General features: G+C 33.9%; 1 pseudogene; it reads left to right on the top strand.

The window, feature by feature from the left end:
* The first annotated feature begins 381 nt into the window (after positions 1-381).
* Positions 382-12,766, top strand: LOC129900096 (transmembrane 9 superfamily member 1-like; annotated as a pseudogene).
* The last annotated feature ends 3,367 nt before the right edge of the window (positions 12,767-16,133 follow it).

Raw genomic sequence — 16,133 nt, 5'->3', positions numbered from 1 at the left:
TCTCGAATTATTCATTATTTCATTTAGTTCTATTAATTATCAATTTCTTTGTATTAAAACACATTTTGATACTAAGTTGACCTACAAAAATTTTTTATCTATCGAAAATAAATACTTAGATAATTTAGTATTGAAATGTATTTTAATATAAAGAGTAGTTTAGATTGTCTTTTTTTAATAGCAACTCTTTGTCACTATTTCTTGAGGATATTTCAAGCGGTTATGAGAAGTCAAAAGTCAAAGTCTTGGGCGATAAAAAATTCCGATCCATAGACAAAGTACAATGGAAAAAGAATTGGTACACTTTGCTCTCACTTTCTCATAGCAATTAGCAAACACTACAGCAACACAAACAGAAACTGTTGACTAGTTTGTCTCTAAATGTTTCTCATTGCCATGTACAGTTATAACAAAAGTGAAAACTCACTTGGTATAAGGGAAATTCAGGTTTTAGTGGGCTATCTGCATCCTGACAGAAATGAGATTCCGAGCATGTAGTATTCACACACATGAGCCTTGATATATCAGTACAATAGAGACCAGCTGGCCATTTGTTTTTACTTCTTAATGCCTTGTATGCAACTTAATGTTGATAATCTAACTATACTCTCACTCCATTTGATCATTTATCTGTCTCTGCTTGCAGCACTTGTTGGGACTGATTCAACCCAAAAAACTAGTTCATGAGAAGAGAATTGTTCAAGCCCATATGAGGAAACCACTAGCCCATTCCCCAACTAACGTGGTGTTGAGTTTTAAAGGTGTGAATGAGAAATGAAAGGTTGTGACCTTTTCGAATGGTTACAAGACTTTTTCAAGGGGTTGTGACCGTTTCAAAAGTTTGTGACTTTTCAAATGGCTGTGACTATTCAAAAAAAAACATTGTGACTTTTGAAGAGTTGCGACTTTTCTGAAAAATTGTGACTTTTGTGAAGGGTTGTGACTTTTCCGATAAGCCACAATAAGCACATGTTCACATTACCCTTTGTTGTCTATAAATAGAGGATTTTTCTCTCACTTTTAAACATTGAATTTCTCCCTCTTCTCCATATTATTTCTTACAAACAAAGTTGAGTCTTCGTGTGATTTTATTGCTGGCTTTTGAGTTCGCTGAAATTATTGAAGTTTGAGGTACCGCTACTTTTTTAATAGTTTATCCGTTTTATCTTGGGAGGAAATAATCGATAACCTTGAGTATAGTGAGGGAATTAAATTCCTTAAGAACACAGTGAATTCTGTGAACTCGGATACTATTTTTTTTTATTTTCATCTTTATAGTTTCTAGTTTACTAACCTTAATACAGGAGTAATAACACGTGGGATTTTTTACCTACTCTAACATCTATAAATCTTTTCAAGTGAAAACTGGATAAAGTCGATGGTCCTTACAGCATCATTTTCCCCCTTTTTGTTGTTTGGGATAGGGTTCATTCTAAACACCATTGCCATATATAGCTGATGGCACTTTTGTTATCTGGGCTTTTATCGCGTTGCCCCTGTCCCTCCTTGGTATTGTTGTTGGAAGAAACTGGAGTGGTACGCCAAACATGCAAGATAGTCAAAACGCGTTTTGAACGCGTAGTCAACAAAACGCGTTTTGAACGCGTAGTCAAAAAAGGAACAAAACGCATTTTGAACGCGTAGTCAAAAAGAGAGGTTCAATACGCGGATTTTACGCGTTTTTAGTTTCCTATAAATAGAAGATCGCTTGCCCTCATTTATCCCATCCCAGAAAGAGAGAGTAAGAATACAAAGAGAGTTATACACCAAGATAAATATTGTAGTCTTGAGTGTCCTCTTTAGTAGTTGTTCCTTTTACAAGAGAGAAGTGTAAATTGTTGTTTTTTCCTTGTATTTGAGAGTTGTGTACTCCATATTAAAATAGTAAAATCCTTCTACCCCGTGGTTTTTCTCCTCTATCAGTTAGAGGGGTTTCCACGTAAAATTCTCGTGTTCAATATTTTCATATTTATTGTCATATCAAACTTTAGTTGTGGTGGTTCCTCCCCCCAACAATGGTATCAGAGCCCTCGGTTATTCTGTCTATTTTATATGAAAGTACTATTCGTGAATAGTAAATTTTGGTGAATAGTAAATTTGGTGAATAGTACTATTCACGTGAATAGTAAATTTCAGTGACGGTACAGTTTGTCACGATTGTTCGCAAAAATATTCAGAAACGATCCAGAAGGTTGTGAAGCAAATAACAATGTCGAGTACAATAAAGTTTGACGTTGAAAAATTCAATGGGACTAATTTCTCATTGTGGAAAATGAAAATAAAAGCGATATTGAGAAAATACAATTGCTTAGCTGCAATTGAAGGCACACCCACAGACTTTGTTGATGACAGCAAGTGGAACGACATAGACAGCAACGCAGTTGCTGATCTACACTTGGCACTAGCTGATCAAGTGTTGTCTAGTGTGGCGGAAAAGCAGACGGCGAAGGAAATATGGGATACTCTTACGGGGTTGTATGAGGCCAAGTCTTTACATAATAAAATCTTCTTAAAAAGAAGATTGTATACTCTTCGAATGGCAGAGTCCATGACAGTTACTGAACACATCAATACTTTGAATACTCTATTTTCGCAACTTACAACAATGGGTTGCAAAATAGAGGGGACTGAACGTGCAGAGCTTCTACTTCAAATTCTGCCTAACTCATATGATCAACTCATCATCAACCTGACGAACAATACAGACAGTCTAGTTTTCGATAAAATTGCAGCCGCTGTCTTGGAAGAAGAAAATAGGCGCAAAAATAAGGAAGACAGACAAGCAAGTTCGCAGCAAGCTGAAACTTTGATGATGGTGAGAGGAAGACCAACGGAACGTGGCCCCAGTGGGAGTCACAATCATGGCAGATCTCAATCAAGAAGTAAGAAGAATATCAAGTGCTACAACTGTGGCAAGAAAGGGCACTTCAAGAAAGATTGTCGGTTTAAGAAGAAGAGTGAACACCCTGAGCCATCAAATGCTCAAGGGAATGTTGCATGTACCTCGGATGATGGCGATATTTTATGTAGTGAGGCAATATCAAATAATGAAGGCAGAAAACATTTTTCTGATGTCTGGATCATGGACACAAGAGCAACATGGCACATGACTTCTCGAAGAGAATGGTTCCATCAATATAATCCTATCTCAGGAGGGTCTGTGTTCATGGGAAACGTGTTACATTCCGTATTTTTGCATTTTGGATTATTCGTAAGCTAACGATTATAAATTCAAGGACTTTTAATTTTGAATTTTAAAATGACATGATTCGTTGTAGATGCCAAGTTATATGAATAATTTATGTGTAGTAAAATACATCTCAAGAAGGACCCTTAAGCCAAATCAAAATAGAAGCCATCAAATATGTTTTTCTTAAAGTCACGTTTCGGGTAAGCTGACTTTGGGAGGCCATAACCTCTTTATAATTTGAGAATTTGGGAAAACTCTCAACATGAAAGTTGTAGATAATTGAAATATCTTTCCAACCATAGGTCGTGGGACGAAATGTGATATCGGAGTAATAAGATATAGACGTTTTAAGTCTGACAGGCCAAACTAAATAGTGAATTCGGCCCAACCCAATTCTAATTCGGGTCAGGCCCAATACCTACGAAATTAGATCTGATTTTTTGTAACTATTCCTTCAAACTTTAGACCAACATAATTCTGGAAATTTCCAGAGAGAGAGAGAGAAAGGGAGTTCTTGAGAGAAATCCCAAATCCGACCAAAATTCAAGTCCCGAAATCCGAAGCTCATGAAGAGAAAATTGTTGTACGTCGCGTTGGCTTCAATTTGAGCTAGAAATCAGCCAATAAGGAGAAGATTTTATGTGGTGCTGCAAATTTAAGGTAATATTAAAGTCTCTTTTTCATTGTTAACAAGTTTAGTTAGAGTTTTAACGGATTAGAACGGAGAAAATAGTGTTATAAACTAGTTTGGTGATTTGTTGAGAGTTATGGGTTAAAGGGTTGTTTTAGGTAGATTAAATAGATGGAATTATCTTAGTGATGATGTATAATAATGGTTGATATTGTTTTGATGTTGTTGATGAGTTGTTGTTCTTGAATTTGGAGGAAAAAGGTGTATGAAGATTGTGAATGTTCAAACCCGTTTTTGGAATTGAGTAGCTGGTAGTAATTCTGGAATATCTCATTGTGTAGATCTTCGATTTTAGATATTAAACATGTTTTGGAAAGCTAATACACGTACCTACAACTCTTATGTTTATGTATTAGTCTATATCTGCTGTTATTATGTCGAAAACTGAGCATGAATCATAAGACAAATTCTGTCCAGATTCTGGATTGAAAATTCCTTCATGTATAGCTGTTCGTATTTTGATGATATCTCTTTGTAGAAAATGAATTTTGAGTTGATTTCTTTTGCATTGGAAACTTAAGACAGAGATATAAATGTTTCATGAAGGTTATAAAGTCCAGTTTTGCCGTTTTCATTTTCAAAATTTAGATACAACGTGAGGTACTTGACTTTCCGAATTTACTGCTTTGGTAACATGAATAATAAATCTTATTTTGTGTCAATATTTTGGATTGTTGATGTTGGTTGATGATTATATGGCTGGTTTGAAAGTGGGAAAAGTGAGCGGTATAGGGGAGGTGCTGTCCAATTTTTTTTTTGAAATAACCTACTAACGATAGACTACGTTTTATTCTTGTCCATAGCTTAATCATAGTGCTTAACGTTTTAATATAGGTTGAGACAATATTGGACAACATATACGTATAAACGCTAAAGGTATGTAAAGTTAACATCTTCTTCTTTTGGCATGATCCATATGAAACGAACGAATGACATATGCTTAAATTCCAAAGAAACTCGTATTCGTAGATATACTCGGATGGCTACCATTCTTGATTTTCAAAATTTATATTGTTATGTCTTGACTCATGTGTATGATTCCAGCCATCCTAGTTGGTATAACTCATGTTGTGGTATAATTCATATTTTAGTATAATCCATAATTGATGTGATTCATAATGACTATTGTCTTGGTTTTCAAATGATGGACTATTTTGCTTATTCTATTAAGTCTCCGATAATGATCAAATTTCGCAAGGTTGCTAATGATACCTTATTCGTGCATATTGTTATGGTATTATTCACCGAGTCCTACGATAGGCCGGGTATGTTATCATGTATGGATTCCACTACATTATTCACCGAGTCCCTTACTAGAGGGCCGGGTACGTGATATGATAATATGATATTATGATGATATGACGATATGATTATGGCACCGAGTCCCATAATGGGCCGGGTACGGTATCAGTGTACACTACTCTATTCACCGAGTCCCTTGCTAGAGGGTCGGGTATGGTATATATATACATATGACGATATATTGATATAATTGTGACACCGAGTCCCATAACGGGCTAGGTACGATATATGATGATATGCATGTCTTCATTTTATAAGACACAGGTACAGTGATTTATTGATTATGATACTTGACTCCTGAATCTTTATTTCAGATGTGATCTTCTTTACGGTATTTTATGCTTTATATACTCAGTACATAGTTCGTACTGACCCCCTTTTGTTCGGGGGGCTGCATTTCATGCCTGCAGGCACAAATACTCATTTTGGAGAGCCGCCAACTTAGAATTCTACTCAACGAGTTTGAAGTGCTCCATTGTCTCGGAGCCCAAATTTTGGGTACTAATCCTTATAATGTATATATTTGTGTATTTAGGGGTACGACGGGGCCCTGTCCCGTCATATGCTATTGTTAATTCTCTTAGAGGTCTGTAGACATATGAGTGGGTTGTATATAGATGTTGTCCGGTGTACTAGTATGACTTATGTTTTTGGACGTTTACATTCAGAATGGAAGCCTTGTCGGCTTACATATTATGTTATCTTATTTTTGACAATTAAGACTCCCCAAGAAATAGGTGATTTTAGTATATATATAAGTAACAGTTTGAGACAACGTGCTACCCATATAAATCCTTTATCATGCTTAATTGCCGATTGACTATAGATAATATGTGTGTATATGAGGGTCCAATTTGGACACTAGTCACGGGGCTAGGTCATGACAAAACGATCATGCTTTGGATGTTATTGGTATTGGGTCCATCAAAATAAAGATGTATGATGGTACAGTTCGCACCATCCAGGAGGTACGACATGTAAAAGATTTGAAGAAGAATCTATTGTCTTTAGGACAACTAGATGATAACGGATGTTCATATAAGACTCATGGTGGAGTCATGAGAATATCCAAAGGAGTGCTTGTAGTGATGAAAGCGGAAAAACTTGCGGCAAACCTATATGTGCTTAAAGGTGAAACACACCAAGAAGGAGAAGTATCAACTGCGTCAGCAAGTTCATTTGAAGAATCAACGATGATGTGGCATCGTAAACTTGGCCATATGTCGGAACGAGGTTTGAAGATTCTTGCTGAGCAAAAACTTCTTCTAGGGCTCAAAAAGGTTTCACTACCCTTTTGTGAGCATTGTGTTACCAGTAAGCAAAATAGACTGAAGCTTAGCAGTTCCTCTGCTAAAAGCAAGGAAATACTAGATCTGGTTCACTCTGATGTTTGGCAAGCACCGGTGGAGTCTCTAGGAGGAGCAAAATATTTCGTGTCATTTATTGACAATTACTCCAGGAGAAGTTGGGTGTATTCAATCAAGAGGAAGGCATATGTTTTTTCAATTTTCAAAGAATTCAAAGCGCGGGTGGAACTTGAATCTGAGAAAAAGATCAAGTGTTTGAGGACAGATAATAGAGGAGAATACACTGGTGATGAATTTAATAACTTCTGTAAACAAGAAGGTATTAAACGGCAGTTCACGGTGGCATATACTCCACAAGAAAATGGAGTAGCAGAGCGGATGAACAGAACCTTGTTGGAACGGACAAGAGCTATGTTGGCAACTATAGGGTTGGAAAAATCATTCTGGGCAGAAGCAGTCAAAACCGCTTGTTATGTGATCAATCGGTTACCATCAACCGCAATTGATCTGAAAACGCCAATAGAGATGTGGACAGGAAAACCAGCTGATTATTCTCGCTTACATATATTCGGAAGTCCTGCTTATGTTATGTACAACACCCAAGAAAAATTGAAGTTGGATCCAAAATCCAGGAAATGCATTTTCTTAGGGTATACTGATGGAGTCAAGGGGTATCGCTTGTGGGATCCCATAGCCCGCAAGGTGGTAATCAGCAGGGATATTGTATTTGTTGAAAACAAGATACAAGCAAAAGAATGTAGCACTTTAAAAGAAAAATCAGAGACTACTACAGTTGAAGTTGAAGAAATAGAAGAAGTTCCAGTTTCTTCTGAAGCATCACCAGAGCACGAAGAACAAGAGGAGGCTGAGATCGAAACTCCAGAAGTTCGACGGTCAACTAGGGAGAGAAGAGAACCAGCTTGGCACTCAGATTATTCTATGGAGAGTAATATTGCATACTGTCTACTAACAGAAGATGGAGAGCCTTCAACTTTTCACGAGGCTATGAAAGGCCAAGAATCATCTCTGTGGGTGGAAGCAATGCAAGAAGAAATTGAAGCTCTCCATAAAAATAAAATATGGGATCTTGTTCAATTACCACAAGGAAGGAAGGCCATTGGAAATAAATGGGTCTACAAGATCAAACGCAATGGTAATGATCAAGTGGAGAAGTATCGTACAAGATTGGTGGTGAAAGAATTCGCTCAGAAAGAAGGTATAGACTTCAATGAGATATTTTCTCTGGTGGTTCGACTCACAACAATTCGAGTGGTCCTAGCGATGTGTGCTACATTTGACTTATACTTAGAGCAGTTAGATGTCAAAACTGCATTTCTTCATGGAGAACTTGAAGAAGAACTTTATATGCTCCAACCAGAAGGTTTTGAAGAACAGGGAAAAGAGAACTTGGTTTGCAGGTTGAACAAATCTCTATACGGTCTCAAACAGGCGCCGAGATGTTGGTATAAGAGATTTGATTCCTTCATTATAAGCCTTGGATACAACAGACATAGTTCAGATCCTTGTGTTTATTACAAGAGATTTGGTGATAAAGATTTTGTTATTTTGCTGTTGTATGTTGACGACATGTTGGTAGCAGGCCCCAACAAATATCGTCTTACAAATTTAAAGGCACAATTGGCTAGGGAGTTTGAAATGAAGGACTTGGAACCAGCAAACAAGATTCTAGGGATGCAAATTCACCGAGACAAAAATAATAGGAAGATTTGGCTTTCTCAAAAGAACTACTTGAAGAAAATCTTGAGACGCTTCAAGATGCAAAACTGTAAGTCAATTTCTACCCCACTTCCTATTAATTTCAAGTTATCCTCAAGTATGAGTCCTAGCAATAAGGCAAAGAGGATGGAGATGTCTCGAGTACCGTATGCATCAGCAGTGGGAAGTTTAATGTTCGCCATGGTATGTACAAGACCTGACATTGCACAAGCAGTGGGAGTGGTTAGTCGATACATGGCTAATTCTGGTAGAGAGAATTGGAATACTATTAAGAGGATCCTGAGATACATCAAGGGTACCTCAGATGTTACAATGTGTTATGGAGGATCAGACTTTACTGTTAAAGGTTATGTTGATTCAGATTATGCAGGTGATCTTGATAAAAGCAAGTCCACCACAGGTTATGTGTTTACTCTTGCTGGAGGAGCTGTAAGCTGGGTTTCAAAACTGCAGTCTATCGTGGCTACATCTACGACGGAAGCAGAATATGTAGCAGCTACACAAGCTAGTAAAGAGGCAATATGGATGCAGATGTTATTGGAGGAGCTCGGGCACAAACAAGAGAAGATTGCTCTGTTTTGTGACAGTCAGAGCGCTTTGTATCTTGCAAAGAATTCGGCATTTCATTCAAGGACAAAGCACATACAAGTTCAGTATCACTTTGTCTGTGAGAAGGTGGAAGAAGGCAGTGTGGATATTCAGAAAATTCACACTAATGACAACCTAGCAGATATGTTAACGAAACCGATCAATAGTAACAAGTTCATATGGTGTCGATCTTCTATTGGTCTAGCAGAAACGTAACATTGCAGTAATTGGGTAGAAAGGATGGTGTGAAGACTTAATTGATTCTCAATTAAATCTTCAAGTGGGAGAATGCAAGATAGTCAAAACGCGTTTTGAACGCGTAGTCAACAAAACGCGTTTTGAACGCGTAGTCAAAAAAGGAACAAAACGCGTTTTGAACGCGTAGTCAAAAAGAGAGGTTCAATACGCGGATTTTACACGTTTCTAGTTTCCTATAAATAGAAGACCTCTTGCCCTCATTTATCCCATCCCAGAAAGAGAGAGTAAGAATACAAAGAGAGTTATATACCAAGATAAATATTGTAGTCTTGAGTGTCCTCTTTAGTAGTTGTTCCTTTTACAAGAGAGAAGTGTAAATTGTTATTTTCTCCTTGTATTTGAGAGTTGTGTACTCCATATTAAAATAGTAAAATCCTTCTACCCCGTGGTTTTTCTCCTCTATCAGTTAGAGGGGTTTCCACGTAAAATTCTCGTGTTCAATATTTTCATATTTATTGTCATATCAAACTTTAGTTGTGGTGCTTCCTCCCCCAAACAAAACAGTCCATGCTTTGTTAAGAATATCCCTCATCCGATCATTGAGAAGAAATGATACCTGAGACCATCTGTTAAATCTCTGGTAGGAGGTCTTCTGCCCTTTGCAAGCATTTTTATTGATCGTGTATTTCATCTTCTCTTCCTTCTGGACCTACATGGTGGTAATTACTCTTTTTGGTATCTAGAAAAACATATCTTGAGATACTTCTTACGTGCTGTTTGTTCTTGACATTTTTCTAGCAATGTTTTAGACTCATTTGTGATTCCACTAACCACATTTGACAATATTCTTGACAGGTGCACTACTATGTGTATGGATTCATACTCCTTGTGTTCATTGTTCTGATCATTGCCACTGTTTGTGTGACAATCATGGGAACATACTATTTGCTGAACGCGCAATGTACTTCATTCTTCTTGGCTGCCTCCACTGCTCTATATGTCTACTTATATGCAAGTATTATGCAAAGACTAACTACGATGTCTGGTCTCTTCCAGACCAGTTTTTACTTTGTCTATCTACACTTATGTTCTGCCTCAGTGTCGGTATCCTATGTGGTAAGCTCTCTTAGTTTCATTTGCATTGTCATTCTTTCTCTCCTTTAACTCTTTTCCCTGTCATTAACTCGATGAATTGTTTCTTGGTTGATGTTTTGGAAACTCCAGGTGTTGTAAGGTATCTCAGCTCTGATCTGTTTATCAAGAGGATTTTCAGAAATATCAAATGTGATTAAGTACATGACAATGCACAAGACAGGTTCCTCTTTATAAAGTTCATGTCAATATTGATCACAAACTGTGAATGAACATTAGATAGAGCTATAAATTTATAAAGACAAGAACTAGCATTGTATCTTTGGATGCATTGATAATCAAATTTCATAAAGGGCCAAATATGCCCTGTATTATCGCGTTCAATTATATCGACCCAATTCCCCTCCCAACTTAAATAAACTTACTAATAAAATAAAACAAGTTCCTCTGTTTTTGGGGTGATCTTTAATTTTTGTTACTATTGCTCATTTAATGAAAATTTATTGGTTAGAGTATCATTAATTATAATCTAAATTTGTTGGGACAACTAATGTAGTAGGCAAAAAAATTTCGAGAATGTATTTCCTTAAGCATTACTTTTGGTTCGCAAGGCAGACTTTTGGAGAACTTTTGTCTTAATGCATAACTTTTGTCACTAAACTTATTCCTTGAGCTCTAAAGGGTAAAAATTAAAATAAATATCACCCAAAAATAAGGGTATTTGTGCGAATGGGGTCATTTGATAGTTGATGTAGTAGTGAATTATTCATATATTAAATCTTACATAAGTAATAGTATCACATTTAGTAGTTGATTGGGAGATAAGTTATTTATGCATAAAATTAATATAGTGTTTGATTTGTAATTTAGAAATTCATCTACCTAATATACGTACAAGTTATCAGGAGATATATTATTATTTTATTAAAATAAATATAAAATAATTAATATATAAATAATTAAATCCTCCGTAGAGTTGTCAAAATGGGTTTGACTTGCGAGGTTGACCCAACCCAACCCTTGAATTAAGTGGGTTGGGCTAAATTGTTTTAGGGAAAATTACCCTTTTACACATATTAATATGCTATATTTACTTTTATTCCCTACTACACCAAAAAATTTCCAAAATCCCTCTTTTTCCTTTCTCTCTCTCTCCCTAACTGATACATCCGTCTCCTCCTTCATCCTCGCCCTAATTTGCTCTAGTTAATTTGATCCTCTTCAACCGTTAATCAATTTCAAGATTTCAACTAAGGTATATTTTAATCTTTCCTTATATGGAATTTCACTTCATCCTCATTCAATCTGATTTCTCCTAAAATTTGTATCTTTTGATTTCTTCTGTAAATCTTTGAAAAATCTTCTAAAATTTTTATCATTTGCTTTCTTCTGTAAATCTTTCTATTTTTGTTTCTCATACCTTCAATGATACATATGGAATCCGTTCATGGTCTCAAACAGTCCAATAAAAATCAAGGAATTCTTGTTTCACCTGGTTCTGATTCGTCTTGGGAAGGTTACGACGAGGTTAGATCCAAACATCATAACGATCCAGCAGTGATGAATAAGCTACGTGAGAAATTGAAGTCGAAAGCTATAGTTAAACATGCACCCAAAGAAATAGACAACAAGATTGAAGGGGTTACAACACGCCCTAATCTCCCAAAGGTATGAGTTCAATTAAGTGTTTTTTTTAGAATGAAAATTTTGTGAAGGTTTTAATAATTCTCATTTATGTATCAGATACATAATGTCTTTTTCAAATGCAATTTTTTGAAGATTTACTATTTCTGATACATCATGTTTAAGTGTCAGTTTCTGTTGTTTCAAGTTTTAATGATTCTGATACATATCATTTATGTATCAGATACATAATGTCTTTTTCAAATGCAATTTTTTGAAGATTTACTATTTCTGATACATCATGTTTAAGTGTCAGTTTCTGTTGTTTCAAATTTTAATGATTCTGATACATATCATTTATGTATCAGATACATAATGTCTTTTTCAAATGCAATTTTTTGGAGATTTACTATTTCTGATACATCATGTTTAAATGTCAGTTTCTGTTGTTTCAAGTTTTAATGATTCTGATACATATCATTTATGTATCAGATACATAATGTCTTTTTCAAATGCAATTTTTTTGGAGATTTACTATTTCTGATACATCATGTTTAAGCGTCAATTTCTGTTATTTCAAGTTTTAATGATTCTGATACATATCATTTATGTATCAGATACATAATGTCTTTTTCAAATACAATTTTTTAGAGATTTACTATTTATAATACATCATGTTTAAGTGTCATTTTCTATTATTTCAAGTTTTAATGATTCTGATACATCTACATTTATGTATCAGAATATAATATATAACTGCTTCTGATACATCTTCTGTATGTATCAGAATCTCATCTCATGCATCAGATATTTTAATGCATATGATACATCGTATTTATGTATATAGTTCAAGTTGTATTTAACCATTTTCATGTCAATGCAGGAAATGAAATACGTCATCAAGAAGATCCCATCCCACCCATTGAGATTCGGAACTATAAGAGTCAATCATACCTTATCTCAATCTTCTATCCATAAATAGCTGATGTGCATTAACTATTCTATAGCTAAAGTTATGTATCAGATATATAACTTATGTATCAGCAAAAGTGAAAAAATAATTGAAATCAACTTCGGTTTGAATTGATGCTTTGTTTTTTCCATTCGAGACGATGCTCTGTTTTTTGGCTTGAATTGAACATCACAGTTGCTTTTTTAAACAAATTAATCCCATTAATTAGATCAGTGATTCAATTAAATAACCAATCAAAACTTACATTAAAATACTAACCATAAATAGCTGATATGCATTAAGTATTCTACATCTAAAGTTGATGTATCAGATACATAACTTATGTATCACCAAAACTGGAAAAAAAAATTGAAATCGAATTTGATTTGAATTTATGCTCTATTTTTTGGCTTGAATCTTCACGTACACAACCGTTATTTTTTTAACCAAATTAATCTCATTAATTAGATCAGTAATTGATTTAAAGAACCAATCATACCTTATATTAAGATACTATCCATAAATAGATGATCTTCATTAATTACTCTATAGATAATTGATGTATCAGATACATCACTAATGTATCAGAAAAGTTGAAAAAAAGGGGATATCGGGTAATTTTGGTACAATGAGGGATGTATAGTAATTAGACTTTTCCATTATGGGATTTAGGTAAAGTTTACATTTTTTTAACTCATTTAGAAACAAGATTTTTTAGCCCAACCTCATGAAACCCGCCAGCCTCAGAGGCTCAACCCGCCAACCTCAGAGGCCAACCCGCGATTCGTGGATCATGAATTTTAAAAATATTTATTATACATATTTTAAATAAAATTTTATTTGTTAAAAAAATGTCAAGAAATATTTTTAAAAATTAAAATCAACTCCAACTCCTACACAACTTTTACATTTTAGTGTCTTTAGCCCATTAGATTTTCTTAATCAGTCACGGCCCACTAGTGAGTAACCAATTAATCTATTAGATTTTCTATCTACTTTTATTTTATATGTAAGCATATAACTGAATAAGAAAAGATTTTTCCTTTACTCTATATTATCATTTTTCTACTTCTCAACTTCTCCGTATAATTGTATTCCTTATATGTTTTCTTGATTTGGATATTTCAAGAACTTAGCAAAGCATATAATTTTATCTGATTTCTATTATGTTATAATCATTGTTGTGCCATTTTATCTAGTTATGATAACTATTTCTGTTAAGTGGTGAAAGATTTTTTCATCAGACAATTATTCTGGAGTCGACATATTTGTGTCATTTTTGCATTTCAACTTTTGTCCTTTTCACTTTATAGCCGCTAATGATTCTTACACTACGAACTTAATTAGTTCTAATGAAATGCCTCTAACTAGATTTGCTTAGTTCAACAAAGATTTGTTAAGTTTTTGGACTACCTTGCTTTGTTGGAAATCTTTTAAACTAGCTAGTTATTTTTGGGAGGAATAGTGAAAAGCAACTAGTCAATTAGAATTATTATAATTAAGACTCTAATATTATCGATCTTTCGATTGAAGGGCCAGTCCGTCCCAACCAGCAATCCGCTTAGAATTGGGTTGGACTGATATTTTCAGGTCTTTTGGTTAAAAGAATCAGCCCGTTCTAGCCCATTTAAGTCGCTGACTCTTTAGGATTGGGTTGGACTAGCCCATTTTGGCAGTTCTAATCCTCCATAACTAACTTCTACCTAAGATAATATATAATTTTTTGTATAACTAATTCATATATTATTAATACCTGCATAATTCTAACCAACTATTCAATAACTCAGTTTATCAAATCTTCTCTGTCAGGAAAGTTTCATTTTCGTAATTTAACTTTTCTATTTCAAGAAGTTTCAAAATATTTGATACAATTTTATATTGATAAAACTTCCAAAATCCAAAATTATTAAACTATTCACGCTTTAACTTAATCTGATTTGATATTTCTTTTTTTCTTTTCAGTTCACTAGTTTAATATTAATAGAGTATTATTTTTAGAGATAACAAAAACACATTTGAACTATTCTTTTTTTGTTGAGTTTCATATTTAAACTATCACTTATTAGTTTGAGAAACACATCTCTCTCTTTTATTCCACTCTCATCATGATGCTATACTATACTCTCTTTCATTTAAATTTTTTTGTCACATCACACTCCACATATATAAAATATTTCGCCTAAAAAAAATTAAATAAATTATTAGAATTAGTTAAAATTAAAGATTAAAGTATTACTATCTCCCTCCAAAACAAAATTCTAAAATAAAATATAAAATATTTTTCTTACCTCACTCTACCACTTTCTTTCACCATACCCCCTCTCCCCCATTTTTTGTTTAATTTTTATTTATTAAATTTCTTTTATAAAACTTTTAAAAAAAAAATCTTACTTCATCTCCCCCTCCTCCTCAAATAATAATTTAGATATTTTTTTTTAAAAAAAGGTCTACCCAGCCCCATCTAATCCTCTGCTTTCAATTTTTTTCTTGTTTTGTGTTAAATATATACATATGATTTTAGAAAAATATTTTTTATTTCCCGCAGGACTTTTTCTTAAAATAAAAAAAACTGTTATATTCGGTACGCAAGTAGAAAAAATTATTTTTTTTTAATAATATATGTACGTATTTAACACAAAACGAGAAAAATATATTAAAAAATATATAAATTAAGAGCGGAATCTCCGTACCCTGCGCATAGCGGGAGTTTTAGTGTACTGCGCTTTTCTTTTTATAAATTAAGAGCGGAAGGTTAGATGGCGGGGGGTATAATTTTTTTTTTTTTAGGAAGAAGTGGGGGAAGAGGTGAAATATGATTTTTTAAAAAAGATTTTATAAAAGAAATTTAAAAAATAAAAGGACGAAAATTGTGTGTTTTGTGTGTGCGGGAGGGGGGGAGGTGGTGAAGTGCATTAGCAAAATATTTTATTTAATTTTTAATTAATATCAATATTTTATTTATTTTTTATCAAAGTGAAATATTTTATCCATGTGAAATGTCGTGTGATAAGATTTTTTTTAAAAAATAGAGTGAGTAAAGAGGGTGTATTATACACACCACTTAAAGTGTATTTGTTAAATTAATAAATGATAATTTAAATATAAAACTTACACTTTTAATAATTTAAATATAAAATTCAAAAAAAAATAATTTAAATGTATTTTTTTGATACTTATCCCTTATTTTTTATCATCAGTAATATACTACATAAGTCAAATTAATAGTTTAAAGTGGATATTAACGAGACCTGATCGAATAAAACAAATGGAGATAATGAAGAACAACATGAAAGGATGGCGTAAAATACTCACATCCACTAAAACATTTCTTTTTATATTACTCTTAAGGCCTTTTTTAATTTGTGGTCAGGGTGAAGTGCTTCAAATTTTAGCCACAATTTTCGATGAGTTATACAGCTAGAAAATTGACAAAAAAGAAAAGGTTGAAATAAT

The sequence above is a fragment of the Solanum dulcamara genome, chromosome 8, assembly GCF_947179165.1.
Source record: "Solanum dulcamara chromosome 8, daSolDulc1.2, whole genome shotgun sequence".
Classification (NCBI taxonomy): domain Eukaryota; kingdom Viridiplantae; phylum Streptophyta; class Magnoliopsida; order Solanales; family Solanaceae; genus Solanum; species Solanum dulcamara.
Note: the sequence above shows the minus strand (reverse complement) of the source record. Positions and strands in the feature narration are given on the sequence as shown.